This window comes from Myotis brandtii, unplaced genomic scaffold (genome assembly GCF_000412655.1).
Source record: "Myotis brandtii unplaced genomic scaffold, ASM41265v1 scaffold147, whole genome shotgun sequence".
Lineage (NCBI taxonomy): Eukaryota > Metazoa > Chordata > Mammalia > Chiroptera > Vespertilionidae > Myotis > Myotis brandtii.
In genome coordinates this window covers 1,163,397-1,168,042 of record NW_005355292.1, presented here as the reverse complement: position 1 = coordinate 1,168,042, position 4,646 = coordinate 1,163,397, and the positions used below count along the sequence as shown (strand labels likewise).

The 4,646-nt window shown below is 50.9% G+C and overlaps 1 long non-coding RNA gene across 2 annotated transcripts in view; it reads right to left on the bottom strand.

Moving 5' to 3' along the window:
- Positions 1 to 4,646, bottom strand: part of LOC102238836 — a 19,211-nt gene that overhangs the window by 14,250 nt on the left and 315 nt on the right. Inside the window, exon 2 of one of the 2 annotated variants that reach the window (XR_001361115.1) lies at positions 4,334 to 4,585. The exons of the other annotated variant lie outside the window; for it this stretch is intronic. This is a non-coding gene — a long non-coding RNA (uncharacterized LOC102238836). The remainder of the gene's footprint in view (positions 1 to 4,333; positions 4,586 to 4,646) is intronic. 2 annotated transcript variants of the gene reach the window in all.

Here is a 4,646-nt window from a genome sequence, read left to right as displayed (position 1 = left end):
GGGTGGCATCGCAACCTCCCGATCCGCCCTGCTCTGTGCATGACGGTGCGGCGCCCCAACTCCCCAATCGGCCCTGCTCTGAGCCTGACCAGGGGCTGCACTTAGGGATTGGGCCTGCTCTCTGCCACCCAGGAGCAGGCCTAAGCCAGCAGGTCGTTACCTCCTGAGGGGTCCCAGACTGCGAGAGAGCACAGGCCGGGCTGGGGGACCCCCCTCCCCACTCCCCTGAGTGAACAAATTTTTGTGCACTGAGCCTCTAGTCCTATATAATAAAAGCCTAATATGCAAATCGACCGAACAGTGGAATGACCAGTCGGCAGGGGGCGGGGCCAGCAAGTGGGAGGTGCCACGCCAGCCAAAGTGGGTGCCAGTGGGCAGAGGGAGGGGACGGCGATGGCAGGGGGTGGCCCAGCAGCGACTGGTGGTGGCAGAGGGGCAATTGGGGGGTGGGGTCGGCTGCTCACCAGCCTGCGCCTCCCACAGGTCGCCTCCCGTAGAGGGAGGCCAGACTGTGGCTTAGGCTCGCTCCCCCCGGGGAGCGGGCCTAAGCTGTCAGTTGGACATCCCCCAAGGGCTCCAGGTCTGCAAGAGGGCACAGGCCAGGCTGAGGGACCCCCAGAATGCACGAATTTTTGTGCACCAGCCTCTAGTCAGTTGATAAAATAACCCTGGTTCCTTTTTTAAGTCACCTTTGACTGTAACATTGTAACCCTGCTTGATTTTTACATTTGATTGGCAGTCCTTTGCCCAGTCTTTTATTTTTTAAAATATATTTTTATTGATTTGAGAGAGGAAGGGAGAGGGAGAAAGAGAAATAACATCAATGATTAGAGAAAATCATTGATCGGCTGCCTCCTGCACACCCCATACTAGGGATCAAGCCCACAACCTGGGCATGTGCCCTTGACTGGAATCGAACCCGGGACCCTTCAATCCACAGGCCAATGCTCTATCCACTGAGTCAAACCGGCTAAGGCTACTCAGTCTTTTAATGAAGACCCTGTGGCCCTTGCTGTAAGTTCAGGTGTTTGTTGTGCACACACATGTATCATGGTGATTGTTGATTGCACATGTGAGCACTGGAATCAACGTGGGTGGCTGCCACTTAGTTGTGGCATGGCCTTGGGTGGGGATGGCACTCTTTTTGTGTCTCAGTGTTTTCCTTTTGTAAGGTAGGGGAATTGTTGTGAGGATGGAATAAATTAAAACATTCAAAATGCTTAGGGCAGTGCCTGGCCCACAAGTAGTTGATAAACACATGAGCTGCTATGAATCCTGTCAACTTCCCTGAGATGGAGGTGTTATAAGGTCACTTTACAGATGAGGGTAACTGAGGCTCAGAGAAGTCAGTCAGGAAGCTGGTGTTGCAGGCTGGGTTGCCAGGAGGCAGGCCTGAGGTAGAGGTCCAAGTGGAGGAAGTACATTAGGGGTGCTCTCCAGATCAACAGGTGTGGAGGGTGGGGGTGAAGGAAGCTGGGTTAGGTTGGGCAGAAGGAAAGGTTGAACTGTGATGCGATCGTAAAAAAGTTCTCCAATGGGAGTGGAGTGGTTCAGTTTTGATGCTCCTTTCCAGAGGCGGAGCCAAATTCCCCTTCCCTTGGGTGTGGGCTGGATTTAGTGACTCCCTTCTAATGACCAGAAGAAAAGTGAATGAGAAGGCAGAGCCTTGGCCATACACGGCCCTGCTGGCTCTCGCCCTGGGATCGCCTGGTCTGGAGAAGTTAGCTGCCACACTGAGAGGCCTCTGCAGCGGCCAGTGGAGGGTCCCGCATGGTGAGGAACCAAGGCCTCCAGCCAACAGCCATCTTGGAAGTGGACCCTACAGCCCCAGCCAAGCCTTCACATGCCTGTGGCCCTAACGTACTGACGGTAACCAACTGAGACCAAGAGCAAGAACCCCGGTTGAAGCCGCAACTACTTTCCTGACCCACAGACACCAGGAGATAGTAAATGTTTCCTGTTTTCAACTACTAATCGTGAGGGTAATCTGTTATGCACAACAGATATTAACATAGGGACCTTTGGAGCTGGAACTGTCCCTCAGAGTTGTCCCAAACTCGGGTGAGGAGGAGAGGTCTTCATGTTGACTACGTTCATGAGATGTGGCTTGACCCTCTAGAAGGGACCATGATCTTGAGCAAAGCAGCTATCCTCAGCTGAGGGTAAGTTTCTGAAGAATGACTGAGCTGAAAGCTCTTGAGACCAACCTCAGAGCAGCTCAGGAGCATGGCCTTCAGTCCTGAATAAAGGTCTTGGGGGAGTATCACAGCATCCACCAAGACCTTCAATGAGACCTACTGTCCAGGAGCACTAGCTTACAGCTGAAAGCAACAGGCACAGCACCCTGTTTTCTAACGAAAGGTGTCTACCATCGACTTGCCGCAGGCTTAGTAAGAAGATGCAGATGTAGCCCTGTTTCCACCAAACATTCCCCCCTCCTCTCCTTTTCAGTCTCTACAAGGATGCAGGGGGAGGGATGAAAGGAGGCAGTTGGCCTTGGGGAGAGTACAGTGTTTCTGGTGGGAAGTGATGGAGAAGAGGCTGTAAAATGACTTCTCCTCCTATCAGCGGGACCTGCTGGAAGGAGAGGCTGGTGCTCCATCCCCTGCTTGCCTATGTGTCTAGTCGGCATTCTTGCTATTTATTCCTATCTGTATTCCAAGAGGGAGCAAGATTCAAGACAGAGCCCGGCTGGTGTGGCTCAGTGATTGAGCATCGACCCATGAACCAGATCACAGTAGTGATCAGTGCGCATCATAGTGATAGGTTGTTTCTCATAGTGACAGGTCTTTTCACCGTTCAATTGATTTGCATATTAGCCTTTTATTATATAGGATGAGGGAGCGAGAAGTCAAGGAGGAAAAAAAAAATCTAAAAAAAAAAAAAAAAAAAAAAGACAAGATCACAGAATGGAGAGGAGAGGCCATGGGGCACGCTCCAGTCCAGCTTTTTGTGCAGCGAGAATGTGTATTTCTCATGAGTCACATGGACTCTGGAGAAGATAAATGGTCTTGCTGGACCCTCACCCAGGAGACGGGGGATAGCACTGCTGTGTGCTGGCAATGATGATGGGGAAAAAAAATCAAGCTGGGGCTGAATCTCCCATTAAAACTATGGAGAGAAGGACCACGAGGCCTTCTTATATGTGCCCCATGAAAGCAGTTTCAAACAAGGGCCAGTTATCTGGAGAAGCAGGTATCCGCTGAGAACTGCAGCACTGGCCATTTAAGGCAGGGGTCCTCAAACTACGGCCCGCGGACCACATGCAAATACAAATACTGTATTTGTTCCCGTTTTTTGTTTTTTTACTTCAAAATAAGATATGTGCAGTGTGCATAGGAATTTGTTCATAGTTTTTTTTTCAACTATAGTCCGGCCCTCCAACGGTCTGAGGGACAGTGAACTGGCCCCCTGTTTAAAAAGTTTGAGGACCCCTGATTTAAGGGATACTCTCTTCAATACAGCACCCAGGCCTTGAAGAAAACATGGAGGAAGTGTCTGAGAGCCAGAGCCATGCCTTGCCCCTTCTCACCCTAAGGATCTCAGGTCCCACTCTGACACGTTCTGATTTTCAGTAACTGACATTGACCAGAAAGTTCCAGTATCACCAAGGTGTAGTTAAGGGATGGAAAACAGCAGTGATTGGAGAAAAGTTGTTTTATGTTTGGAAGCCATCACACACCAGGATAGCAAAACTGATTACACTGATAATGGCTGGAACGAAAGCTCTTTGCACGGCACCAGCATCCCATAAAGACTGTGTACAACCTACAGAGGTGAGTGAAATGGGGCACACCTGCCCTCGAGGAACAGGAAACGTGCTACGGTAAAGCAAGCATAAAGCAGGTCTGCTTTAGCAAAAGGCTAGCCACTGTGGATCCCGGTTCCATTTCCTGTTTCCTTGTATTGTCTACTGAGGTTGATATTTTACGGGTTGGAAGGGATGGGTGAGACTGGTGGAGAGGGATCCACTTCTTGAATTGCAAATAGACAGACTGAGATGACTAAGTCCCTAATGAATTGTTTCAGATTTGCTGAGTTGGAGTTGCCAGGAAGATCGCCAAGGCAGAGACGGAAGCCCTAAGGGCAGAGAGGAGCTGAAAACTGAGAACTGGAAATCGGGAAATGCCACTTGTAACCACCTTCAAAAGCAACTGCTCCGTCACTGCGGTCTTAGAAAATACCTTACATTCTCGAGAGGGAGGCCCTCGTGACACCAATGCATTAAGTCGTTTTGCAGAACATTTCTGTTGTAATCCTAGAAGTAATGCAGTTTAAAGCACATATCGGCACCCGGGCGTTTCAAGAAATCAGAAGCACTCCTTCAATTTACCTCTCTGCTTACTGGAGATGTCCTGTTTAAAACATGTAGAAGGGATTTTCTTTCCATAAACGTAGCATGTCGCCTAACACGGCACTGCTGCCCTGCCTGGAAGCAATGCTGCCCCCAGACCATGTGTGACTCGCGTCTGGGTCCGCCAGCTCCGGCCGGGAATGAAGAGGAGACACGCAGATCCGCCCGGCTTTGGTTCCCGTCGCCGCGCACGGCCGGGACCTGAGCCTGCGAGCCGCGCCTCCCCGCATTCTGCGCACGAATTTGAATATTCAACACCCCGCTCCGGGCGCGCGCAGGGGGAGTACCCACA